We start from the raw sequence: 12680 nt of genomic DNA, 5'->3' as shown, positions 1-12680 counted from the left end.
CAAACCCATGCATGGCTTTGAGCATACTAGGCAAGCACTTGACACTAAGCTGTATCTCTAGCCCCAAAAATATAGTATTTAGAAACAATATACTCAAAACATATCATCTATGTATGAAGATGGCATAAGGAAACTCACTAAAAACTGTTAAATAATAGAAGGATGGGAGGTACATGTAAAGAGAGAATAATAGAGATTAATCTGATTTAAGTATAATATGCACATGTATGAAATACTATGGTGAATCCCCTTTGTAGAATTAATATATGCTAAAGAAAATGGATGACAAGAATGCCTAACAGGTTCTGTTGTGGGGAAGGTGCCAGTAGGAGAAAGTGGATAAACAGAGAGGATAAGGAAGAGTAAAGATGATCCAAGTACTTTATATGCATGTATGAAAATATAAGAAAATTTAAGAAGGGAGGAGGGGAGGATGGGCGATAGTGGCTCATGCCTATCATCCTAGCTACTCAGAAGGATTAGATCTGAGAATCTCTGTGTGAAGCCAGCCTAGGCAACAAAATTGATGAGACTCTTATCTCCAATTAACCAGCAAAAAGCCACAAGTAGAGTTGTGGCTCAAGTGATAGAGCACTGGTGTTGAGCAGAAAAAGCTAGGCAAGAGTATATGGCTCTGAGTTTAAGCCCCAGTGCTGGCAAACATGCATATATACAAGAAGGAAGAGGGAATGAGGAAGGATTGAGGAGGGAATTTGATCAGGAGACATTGTGTACACACACACACACACACACACACACACACACACACACACACACACACGGAAATCTCACAATGAATTTCCCTTGTACAACCAGCATATGCTAATAAAAATGTAAAAATTGAAAAATAAACCCAACAGACTTAGATGGGCAATTATAGACAGACAAGCCCAACACTGAGAGAAAAGAAGGACCCAGCAAGGGTCTGAGAAGGAACAGCCAATGAGGTAAGAGGAAAGCCAGGGCACATGATGGAAGGCAACAGAGACCATCAGTCCCAAGAAGCTGATGACAGCACAGATGAGGACTGAGAATGAGCCATTGGATCTGACATCACAGAAGCCATTTCACTTCTCATTTGTGTTTTAGTGGAGTAACAGAGACTGAATTGTCTTTAAAAGATAGACAAAATGAGGAAGGAGGTGCTGTTGAATGGGTGGAGGTTGGATAGATGAAACTGTGATGTCTTAGGTTCAGTGAATTGATCTGAAACTAAAATCAATTAATTATTTTGAACTCTTAAAGTAGCTTAAAAAAATCTCCAACTAGAGAAAGGATATGATTCAGGATGCAAGCTTTTCAGTGACAGGGGAATTTAAGAGTGGGATTACAGAGGCTGTAGGATTAACTTACTGAGGGTTCTGAGTGTTGTGACTGCCCTTTCTCCTTCTGTTCCAGTTCTTACAAGGGCCTTCATGCAGGACTTCTCAATAAGATGGAAAGCACTTGGTGTAGGATCTTCAGGAACCATTTCCAATTACCCCTTGATAGTGCGTGAGTTGTTGATAAATCTGTAAAGCTTCTTCTCATGCATTTGGGACTGGCCAACACTATACCTGAATAATCAGAGGTAAAACGAAAAAGGCTGACCTATCCAACACAATGCATTTAAAAATGTTGTATTTTGAAGTATTGCTATATAAAAGCTTTATAGTGAAATATTGGAAAAAGGCTAATGACGACCTAGATTTGATGAACAGCCCTACATTTGATGAACAGCTTTCTTGGATATTCTTAACTCTTATTCCTAGGGTATAATAGTAATAAAATTTGGAGAATACAAACTTCGGATAAACCAGGCTCAAAGGTTTTTTTTGTTTTTGTTTTTTGTCGGTCGTAGGGCTTGAACTCTGGGACTGGGCACTGTCCCTCAGCTCTTCAGCTCAAGACTAGTGCTCTACCACTTGAGCCACAGAGCGCCACTTCCTGTTTTCTAGTGGTTTACTGGAGATGAGTCTCATGGACTTTCTTGCCCCAAGCTGGTTTTGAACCGCAATCTTAGGATCTCAGCCTTCTGAGTAGCTAGGATTACAGGCGTGAGCCACTGGCAACTGGCTGAAGTTTTTACTTTAAGCTATTCCCCATGTGAGAGTCTTCAAGTAGCCAAAGTTTCTGAAGGCATTATGGTACAGATCCCACAGAAAATGTTTTTTTCATTGTACGACTATGATAATAAATTTCCCTTTATAGTATAATTAATGGGGTATCCGTGCCTGGGCTGTAGGACAGAAAACACCATAGAATATCTGAATTCTGTTTCCTCTAATTCTCCAAATGTGTCATTTGCTCTTGGCACACACTGTTCCCTGTCCTTGGAATAACCCAATCCTCTCCTGGGCACTCTGGGAGCATCTCCTTCCACTCCCAACCTAACAAAACCAGATCCCCTTTCTGTGTTCCCCAAACCATTTTTTGTACATAGCTCTTGTCTTTACCACCAAACTACAACTGTTTAATCTGGCTACCTCACTGGGCTGTGAGTTTCTTGAAATCTGTGTTTGTCTAATACCTGCTTTTATCCTTTGCATTTGGAATAGGGGTTGCACCTTTTGAACTTTCAATTTCCATTTGAATGGATGCAAACATGTTTGAGTATGTGAATACAGGAATGAATACAGAAAAAAAAAATCTGAAAGACAAGCACAATTACTTGTGCCTTTAATTCTAGCCACTCAAGAGGAAGAGGTCTGAGGGTCAAGGCTTGAGGTTAGCCCTAGCAAAGTTAATAGGAGTTAGTTAGAAAAGTAAAGTTAGTTAGCCATCCTAGCCACACAGAAAATATAAATAGGAAGACTGAAGTCTAGGTTGCACTGGGCAACAATCTTGAATTTGTATAAATGGTACTTTGCAAATCCAATTGAGGTGGCATATCACATATGGAAAAGGGTCAATACACAGTCCATTTGTAATATGTGTGGTCCTAGATGGTAAGAACCAAGTGATGAACAGTAGAGCTAGGCAGTGGAAACTTATTGGTTTAGATTTTCGAAAGAAATATGATCTGAGTGTTTTGGTTTCTTTTAAGCAATATGTTTTTTTCTTTTAAAATTTAAGGGCAAGGTACACAGTAATAAATGTATTTATCCAAAACAGGATTTCATTGTTTATAAAAAATGAAAAGCTAGCTGTGACACTTCTAAAATGGAAGTCACACGAACCAATCATCTGATTCCCTCCTTTGGTTTCTTTCCTGTCTAATCTGTAAAATGATAATAGCCCTTATTGGTATTTACATTATAAAAGTGTTGTTCGTCTAAATTAGAGAGTTCAAACAGGTATGATGTCTTCTTAAAAGACAGGCATTATATACAAATGAGGTATTATTTAGTTTTTTTTTCAGTCCTATCAAATAAAATGAACACTTTGCTTTAAACAATATCCAGCAGGTAGATGATTGACTTGAAATAGAAAAAAAAATCTCAAGCTGAAAACTGTACAGCATATCTGTGCACAAAGCAAAACTATTGGGTTTGTATGTGGTGTTTACCACAGCTCTTTCTCTTCTCTGTGTTCAATCACAAAGCAATGGCAGTTAACATTTCTGTGCAGGCACCGTGTGAGTGTGTTTTAGAGAACCTAGGCATCCTGGAAGTATTACCATCTGGAAACAATGTTTTCACTCAGTAAGCAGCACAGTTGGTTTTGTTGTTGACTTCAGGATGAAATGAACTAGCAGATCTCTGTTTAAAGTCCTGGCTCTTAGGGGACGAGTAGTTGGGCATATGTCCTCTCACCTTCCTGAACCAGTTATTCCTGATGTTTGTGTGCACTCAAGAGCAACTCCTGTCTTTGAGAATGGAGGGTCATGATGCCAAAGAGATGACTATGACAATGAGGTATAGGAATTGTGAATATCAGAAACTCTCTTTCCAGGATTGTGCCCTGGGAGGAATAAGGGTCACAATTAGCTTCTGGTGCCTGAGCTCATCTATAGACATAATTAGGTCTAGCCTCTATGTGGTATGTAGTGGCTTCAGCTCATCTGCTTTTTCGATCTTGTCCACACAGACCCATTGGTGTCCATTCATTGCGACTTTGCTACCTTTACTCCCCGGGACCAACCTTCAGCATTGCTCACGCTTACAATCCTGTTGTCCACCTGACATACTTATTTTGACTTCTCTCAGAGAAGCTCTCTGCTTGCATAGCTTCCAGGCCAGCTGTGGGGCCAGATGCCTGTTCCAGACTTCAAGGTGACCAAACTCCTCTCCTGACTCCTCTATAACCTGAGCCATGATAATAGGCTGTGAGAATAGATACCTAACCAGCCTTATACCAGAGCCTGCATTCATAACCTATTTAGCAATATAATCTTCCAGAGTGTTTTTTTCCTTCCTTTTTTTCTTCCTCCACTTCCCCCACCCCTCTCTGTGCCAGCATTGGAAGTTGAATCCAGGGCCTTGAACTCTTGCTTGGCTTTTTCATTCAAGGCTAGTGCTCTACCACTGGAGCCACAGGGCTTTTCGGTGATTAACTGGAGATAAAAAATCTTATGTACTTTTCTGCCCAGACTAACTTTGAATTCTCAGATTCTCAGATCTCATCCTCCTGAGTAACTAAGATTATAGGAGAATCACCAGTGTTCTGCTGAAAGTTACAGTCTAAAAAAGTTGTATCCTAACTGACAATGCCTGTTACAGATGACAGGAAACAAAGTAAATAATAGAGAAAGTTGAGGTGTGGTTCCTGTGGTAGAGCAACAGAGTGAGGTCCTGAGTTCAAGCCCTAGTACTAGGACAAAATAAGTAGTAAATAAATAAATAACTTAGAGAATGAGGCATGGAAGAACACACCTATAATCCTAGAAGAAGAAAGGATGAGGCAGGAAGATGGGGAGTTAGGGGAGGCAGGAAGATGGGGAGTTAGGGGCTTTCAGGATAGCTATAGGTGGAAAACACCAGCAGAAACAAGGTAAACCAGTAATCCCTCTGGCTTTAGGTAAGTGTGATGAAAGAGTGTCTCAATTTGCACTTTCATGTGTGCATGTATGTGCTGGTACTGGAAATTAAACACAGGGCCTTAAGCTCTGTTGTTTAGCTTTTTCCTCAAGACTGGTGCTCTACCATTTGAGCCGCACTTCTACTTCCAGCTTTTTGCTAGATAGATGGAAATAAGAGTCTCACGGATTTTTCTGCCTGAGCTAGTTTGGAATTATGATCCTCAGATCTCAGCCTCCTAAGTAGTTAGAATTACACAAATAAGCCACTGCATCTGGCTCAGTTGCTTTTTATGAAGAGGGTCCTCCAGCACAGACGGTGACCCAATAAGCAAGCACTTCGCATAGTTCAAGCAACAGCTATTCAGATCATGCCCATAAATTACAGCCACCACTAGATTAATGTCAAGGCAAACCAGTCCCCTAATGTTTTTTGGCTCTCAGGCTATTTCATACCAGAACCAGATCTTGATCACCTGACATAAACCCAGAAAAGTTCCTATTCTATAGGACTTGCATCCACAGAAATGCCACCCAATATCCTGACATCATGGAAACTTATTGTGCCACTCAGAAGACCCAGTATGTGTTCATCTACTTGTGTAGAAAATTAATTCTAAAAATTAATTCCAAGGATGAATCAGATTTTTAGCAACACTGGGAATATTTATAAAAAGGGGAGATGAGTATTTTTTATTGGATAAATAAGATGGGCACAATATCTCCTTTCCAGGAAGGAAACCTAAGCTCAACATAACTAGGAGCATGGACAGAGGATATGTATGACTCAAGCAGTAGAGTGCTTGCATGAGGCTCTGAGTTCAATTCCCAGTACTGCTGGGGGTTGGGGGGCGGCGAGGAGGGAGGGAGAGAGGTTGGTTCTATAAGGGCCCAATATTTCTATCCTTAGGAAGAAAGTCTAGGGGTTATGTCTTTCCTCTTTTAAGGCAAACTTTTTTTTAAGTTGCCTGAATGCATTGGTTCCATTTTTTTCTCAATGCACTGTGGCCTGCCTTCTGTATCCACTGATCCACTGACCCAGTTTCTTGCCAAACTGGTCAAATAGCTTCTAGGGGCACCTATGGGCGCTCTTCAATCTTTATTACTTTATCTTAAAACATTTTATAGCATTTATAGCATCTTATAGCACTTTGTTGAACATAATATACTTCGTGTGTGCTGGTTCTGGGCTTGAATTCAGGGCCTGGGTGCTGTCCTTTAGCTGTTTCACTCAAAGCTGGTACTCTGCTACTTGAGCCATCGTTATTAACTAGAGATGAGTTTCAAAGACATTCCTGCCTGGGCTGGCTCTGAACCAAGATCTGCTCATCTCAGTCTCCTGAATAGGCACCCCAGCTAATAATGTACTACTTCTGTTGTTGCTTGTGGGGTTTGAACTCAGGGCTAGGCATTGTCCCTGAGTGTTCTTGTTCAGGGCTAGCACTCTAACACTTTTGAGCCACATTTCCACTGCTGGTTTTCTGGTGGTTAATTGGAGATAGGAGTCTCAGGATTTTCCTGCCTGGGCTGGCTTTGAACCTCAATTCTCAGATCTCAAGCCTCTTAATTAGCTAGGATTACCAGCATGAGCCACTGGCATCTGGCAGTAATGTACTTCCTGAAATGTGCTATTTCCTTGTCCTCTGAGACAGTTCACACTTCTTGTTTCTCTCTGCCTCTCTGGTTCAACTTCCTGCTGTTTCCGGGGAATCCTTTCTCTCCCATCCTTAGAGTTGTGGTATTCCTCTGGATTCTCTTCTGGGTCCTTTTTTTCTCCAAACACCTTCCACAGTCTCACTCATCACTGTAAATTCTATTATCTGGTGTAATGATTTCCAAACCTGTACCTTTAAACTTCTAGATCCAGCTGCCTACTGCTGTTCTGTGAATGTCAAGCATCACAAACACAACCAATGCTGAATGTGTCACATTCTCCCCCACAACTCCATCTTGTATTCATGTGACATTACTATTCACTCTCTTGTCTAAGTCCAAAATCTGACCCCTAGTCTTGACTTCTCTTCAAAACTCCAACATGCAATCACTCATTTCAGTACAGTCTATCTTCTCTATACATAGGTCTTGTAAATTTCTACATAATTTAATGTTCTGCCTTTCCAGGCTCATCCCTAGTTGATGCATGCTTCCTCAACTGTGCTTTACTGTGTTTAGGACTCAGCATGGAGTCATCTCTGTGACTTCCTCAGTGTGATATGCTGTGTCCTCCGCCACAGGCAGACTTCCTACTTCTCCGTAGGACTAAATCCTTCACACGTTGTAAATCTCTATAGAAGTCACTAACTCCACATCCTTGCTTCCTTTTCACTTCAAAACATACTGCTTCATCCAGAGCTGACTTTCCTGATTCTTATCGTGCCCTCTAAGGTGAATTCCTTGTAAGCAGAGATCATATTTATCCTGCTTACCTTTATATTCCTTGTACTTGCAAAATATCTGGTACAAAAAAATGTTTAAATAGGGATACAGGTGGACCCATTGCAACAATGAGATGTACAAAAAAAACAACAACAATGAGACAAGTCGTTATGTTGAAAACGAACTTTGCAACTTTGGTGTAGGGGGGTTGGAGGGGTGGGGGGGGGTAGGGGGAGGATGGGATGGGAAGGGGAAACAAAGGAGGAGGTTACAATGCTTGATGAGAAATGTACTCATTGTCTTGCCCATGTAATTGTAACCCCTCTGTACAGTATTTTCACAACAAAAAAAATTCTCAAAAACTGAATGTCTCATTGTGAGAATGTAGAAAGTTCTAATCAAAAGCTACAACTTGTATGAAATAAAAAGTATCAAGTCCTTCTGACATCAAAAGGATTTAAAGATTAAACATAATAGAATGCTCCACCAAAACATTAGAATCATGAACAAAGAACAGTGAGTAGAGGCAGATTTCTAAGCTGTCCCTCTGGGCTTCTTTTCCAGAGCTCAATGTTCAGACAGCAAGCCATGCATTGAGGTCAGCCAAGCACCCTATCTGCTGATTCTCCATAAGCGGCTTGATTTACCCACTCCATACCTGAGAACATGGGGATTGGAATAAGGTAAGGAGTAGTTTTTCAGGCTTTTTTTTCTCTATTATATTTTTAAAACTACGTTCTGTTTCTAAAGAGCAATATTTTAAAACTTCACTCTGAAACATCATCAGATGTGACTGGCTTCCTGGCGATTTGAGTTTTTCTTAAAATGTTGAATATCTGTGTCCAAAGGAAAGGGAAGTCTCATGATTTTCTAAATTTTCTATTTTGTTTCATGATGAATTAAACTCATCATTGATTTATTGATTTTTTTTCCTAATGTGACTCCAGATGGAGAAAGGGGATTTTGTGGAGTCACAAAGACTTGCTACCCATACTGGGCAACCTAGATCCAGACTAAGAACACAGACAAGAGCAATGCAGTTCAACTTCAGCCAATTTGCTATAAACAGCTGTTGCCTCCTCCTTGTTCTCTCTTTTTTGCATTTGTTTTTTCATGACATTAATGTTATTTACTTATATTCTTTTTTAGATTGTCTCTCAAGAATGTAAGCTTCAGGAAGGCAGGGATTTTGTTTTGTTCAACACATGGAATACTACACAGAATACACCCAACAAATACTTGCTGACTGAATGAATGTCTTATAAAAGTTGTTTTGTTGCTTTTAGTAGGTCTTTAGGATCTAAAGCAGGTCCTGATTGCATCTGTCTCCTTTGATATTTTTATTGATCCCTAAGATGGTAACATTGATGTCATACTGAAGAAATTTACAGATGACATGCAACCAAAGGGATAACACATAAGTTTGTGGATACAATCAGATTTTGTTATTCCCAAGTCCTGACAAATGCAATAATGAATCATATCTAATAATACAAAGCTAATGGGTATAAATGTAAAGTACTCAAAAGATCCCCAAAATTCAGTTATACAAGCACAGGGTGAGGGTGTATGACTTGCAAACAACACACCCTCAGGTCTTCCTGCTGATTTTAAGGAGATAATGAGTCAACACAGTGTGATGCTGCTCCCAAAAACATTTATCTTCTGTATTAATAGAACTATAGTGTTCAAAAGGGGCCTAGTTCTCTAGTACTCCTTGTGATCAAACCACATGTTGTTTTGTTTTATAAATTCTTGTCTTCAGATATTCAGAGACATTGATAAATGAAAATATTCAAGAACAGAGAAAAAGAAACAGAAGGGTCGGACAAATTGTCATTCAGCAATAGCAAGAGGGTTTTAAGGTTATGTGTGGGTGAGGAGGAGAGTGACAACATTCATAGCTGCTTTCTGAAGTCTTAGGGGGGCTAACATACATTGGAGAGATACCACTCTTCCTAGGAAATCAAGGCCCAATGAGTAGAAGCTAGAAGCATGTATATTTCAACATCATATAATTTATCAACAATTATATTAGTCTAGGCATTAAATGGACAATCACAGGAGGTAGTTGGTTCCCTGAAAAGGGAGTAGAGTGTCTAGAAGCTGAGAAACCATGCCCCATATGTTGGGAAACTTTGTAATGGAAGTTTAAACACTGAGTGTGGGAGTAACAGAGTGGGGAGAGTAAGATAACAAGTAAGCATGTATTGCAATGTGTATCTGTTATATGGCACACACCATAATAAGTGATTATTATTTCATTTATGCCTTTTTCTTTTATCTTTCTTTTTCTTTTTCTTTGTCTCTCTTTTTGTTTTGTTATTTGGGACAAAGTCTCACGACATAGTTCAGGTTGGCCTTGCACCCTCAATCCTTCTGCCTTCTAGTTCCTGATTCCTGGTATTACAGACATGTACCACCATATACTGCAAGGTTTCCTTTTTTTTTTTTTTTGTCGGTCGTGGGGCCTGAACTCTGGGCCTGGGCACTGTCCCTCAGCTCTTCAGCTTATGGCTAGCACTCTACCACCTGAGAAACAGCACCACTTGCAGTTTTTTCTGCTTATGCGGTGCTAAGAAATCAAACCCAGGGCCTCATGTATGTGAGGCAAGCACTCTACCACTGAGCCACCTTCCCAGCCCAAGGTTTCCATTTTGAATACTCACATCTATCTTACTAGCTCTGTTTTTACAGATGAGAAAAGTGAGGCATAAAGGCTTTACAATTTGCCTAAGGTCTTACATCTTGGTGCAGAGCCAGGATTTGAACTCAAGCAGTCAGATCCTTGACCTTAATTATCATGTTATAACAATCCTTAGTTCTAGAAACCATTCTTTTCCACTCTGAGATCTTAGCACTCTAATGTAGCACTTAAATTAGGGAGTTTATTATTGCAAAGGGTAGATGGTTCTACAATAAATAGGTTACTTCTATGTCTGGTAAGCAGAGTTAAATGCCATTGGCATTTACCACTTGTGCAATAGATAGAGCTCAGATTATGACCTGACACATATAGATGCTGAATAAGTATTTATGAAATGAAAAGGATAAACAAATGCAACCACATAAAATTGGCAGCATATGAAGGGCACAGCTTAGTATCTTACCTCTGCAGACAGAAACAAGCACTTTTTTAGTAGTCTACTATGGACACAATGCAAAAGTGATAATACATCATTCTGGGCAAAGAAAAGTCTTGAGTGTTCTTGCACGACTGTTGTGATGATATTCATTTAAGCAAATATTTATTGAGTACCTGTCCTATGCCAGGTATGTCTAATGTGCTGAGAATGCAGAGGTGAGTCAGAGGATACACTGTTAGTGGGAGAGATGGACAGGTAAGAGATCCTCATATGCAATATAAAGTGTTACAGCAGAGGGATGGAGAGGGTGTGGTGCAACCATGTGTGAGCGTGTGTGTGTGTGTGTGTGTGTGTGTGTGTGTGTGTGTGTGTGTGTGTGTGTGTGTGTGTGTGTGTAAACAGAGAAGAAAGGAAGTAATTCTAGCTGGTTATAGGAATTGTCTAATACTTGATTATGCCTCAATAACTCTCATGTGTTATCTCATTTGAGTTTATTTGATCTTTCAAAGTAACATGTGAAATTGTGATCTTATTTTGTTCAAAAGATAAAATAGAATCCCAGAGAGGTTAGATGAGATTCTGAGTCATACAATTAATACTAATAGTTGCTGACACTTACAGAGTGCTCAGGATACCTGAGACTCTTCTAAACCCTTTAAAGAGTCCTTTAAGCTGGGCTCTAGTGGCTCATGCATATAATCCTAGCTACACAGGAGGCTGAAATCTGAGGAATGTGGTTCAAAACGATCCCCAGCAAGAAAGTCCGTAAGACTTTTATCTCCAACTAACCACAAGGAAACTGGAAGTGGCACTGTGTCAAAGTGGTAGAGTACTAGCCTTGAGCAAGGGAGCTCAGGGATAGTAACCAGGCCTGAGTTCAAGCCCCAAAATGGACAAAAAAAAAGTCCTTTAAACCTCAGAACTCTATTAAGGCAGTTATTGGTAATCATCACCATTTGACAATGAGAAAACTGAAGTAAGATCTTTAAATAGCCTATAGTAAAGTAGTTGGGAGGTGGAAAACTGGGATTGGCACTGGTCACTACAGCTTTAGAAGACACTCACAAAATCACTGTAACTCCAAGTTCTATTTTCTTTCACATGACTTTGCTTCTTAGCAGATGCTGCATCCAAATGGGAAAAAATGCCAACGTGGGAACAAGTAGCGCTATACAGGCCACAATCTCTGGTGTTTGGGAAGGGATATTGTGAAATGTTGAAGGTGCATTAACACAATCATCCAGAAGCATCATGGCAGAAACTCTAGATATTCTATGCTTTAAGTACACAGGAGTTTTCACAGATGTCAGAATTTGGCATATTTTTCTCCAGGGCAACAGTCTGGGAACTCGGGAATATGACTTATTACTCATAGAAACTAGCTACCAATACTTACCTTTTAAAATACACTTTAAATTTTTCTAAAAAGAAGACAAGAGATTAAGAATGAACCACGTTCAGTTCAATACTTTGTAGATTAGCAAGAACTGAGATACAGCAAAGGAGAAAAAAGCATGTAATTGTTTAAATTGTCCAAACTTTTTCTCTATAATAAAAATTCTTAAGATTAAAAAATAGTTCAATCCAATATTATTGTGCCTTCCTAATTAAGTTGGCTTAGTTCTGTGGCAAATCTGAAAAAGAATTGGTTAGTAAAATAAATTACCCCTTCCTCAATAATTACTACTTATGCCAGTGTGGACTTGACCTATGTGATCAAAGTGATTGTGTCTGTGTGTGTGTGTGTGTGTGTGTGTGTGTGTGTGTGTGTGTGTGTGTGTGTGTGTGTGTGTGTGTGTGTGTGTGTGTGTGTGTGTGTGTGTGTGTGTGTGTGTGTGTGTGTGTGTGTGTGTGTGTGTGTGTGTGTGTTTTAGATAGCAATCTTCCATAATTTTTTGAGAGTTGGTTATTTTAAAATCAGCTGCTGGCTGGGGTTTCTGTGGTAGGTAGTGGGGCAGAAGAGGTCAAAGCTCTTTAGCATTCTTTCCTTCAGAGTAGAGGGGGGCTTGAGGTTTGTTTGGTTTCCAGTTTTTAGTTTTGTCATTTATGGAGACTTAGTAGATTCTACTGATTATCTTGCCCTTTGTGATTATGGATCTCCATTTTCCTGGCTTCAAGTCTTTTGTAAACATTTGTTCTCCAGGAAGCAGGAGAGTTGGTTTCATCATGCTTTTTGTTCCTAATATCATTTACTTCAAGTTTACTTTCAAGGTGTTATATAACCTATCTTTATGTCTCTACAAATAAATTGTGTCTAGTAACTTTGGTGTAATCGCATAGGA

General features: G+C 39.7%; 1 long non-coding RNA gene across 2 annotated transcripts in view; it reads left to right on the top strand.

Moving 5' to 3' along the window:
* LOC138822169 (uncharacterized) overlaps positions 1-11864 on the top strand; it is a 33424-nt gene extending 21560 nt beyond the window's left edge. The window contains exons 2-5 of one of the 2 annotated variants that reach the window (XR_011370374.1): positions 1399-1570; positions 7877-7995; positions 10586-10653; positions 11520-11864. This is a non-coding gene — a long non-coding RNA (uncharacterized lncRNA). The remainder of the gene's footprint in view (positions 1-1398; positions 1571-7876; positions 7996-10585; positions 10654-11519) is intronic. The other variant, XR_011370373.1, reaches the window with a different exon arrangement.
* Positions 11865-12680: the final 816 nt, after the last annotated feature.

The sequence above is a fragment of the Dipodomys merriami genome, unplaced genomic scaffold (assembly GCF_024711535.1).
Source record: "Dipodomys merriami isolate MVZ:Mamm:240054 unplaced genomic scaffold, mDipMer1.0.p SCAF_994, whole genome shotgun sequence".
Lineage (NCBI taxonomy): Eukaryota > Metazoa > Chordata > Mammalia > Rodentia > Heteromyidae > Dipodomys > Dipodomys merriami.
This window is presented reverse-complemented; position numbering and strand designations above follow the sequence as displayed.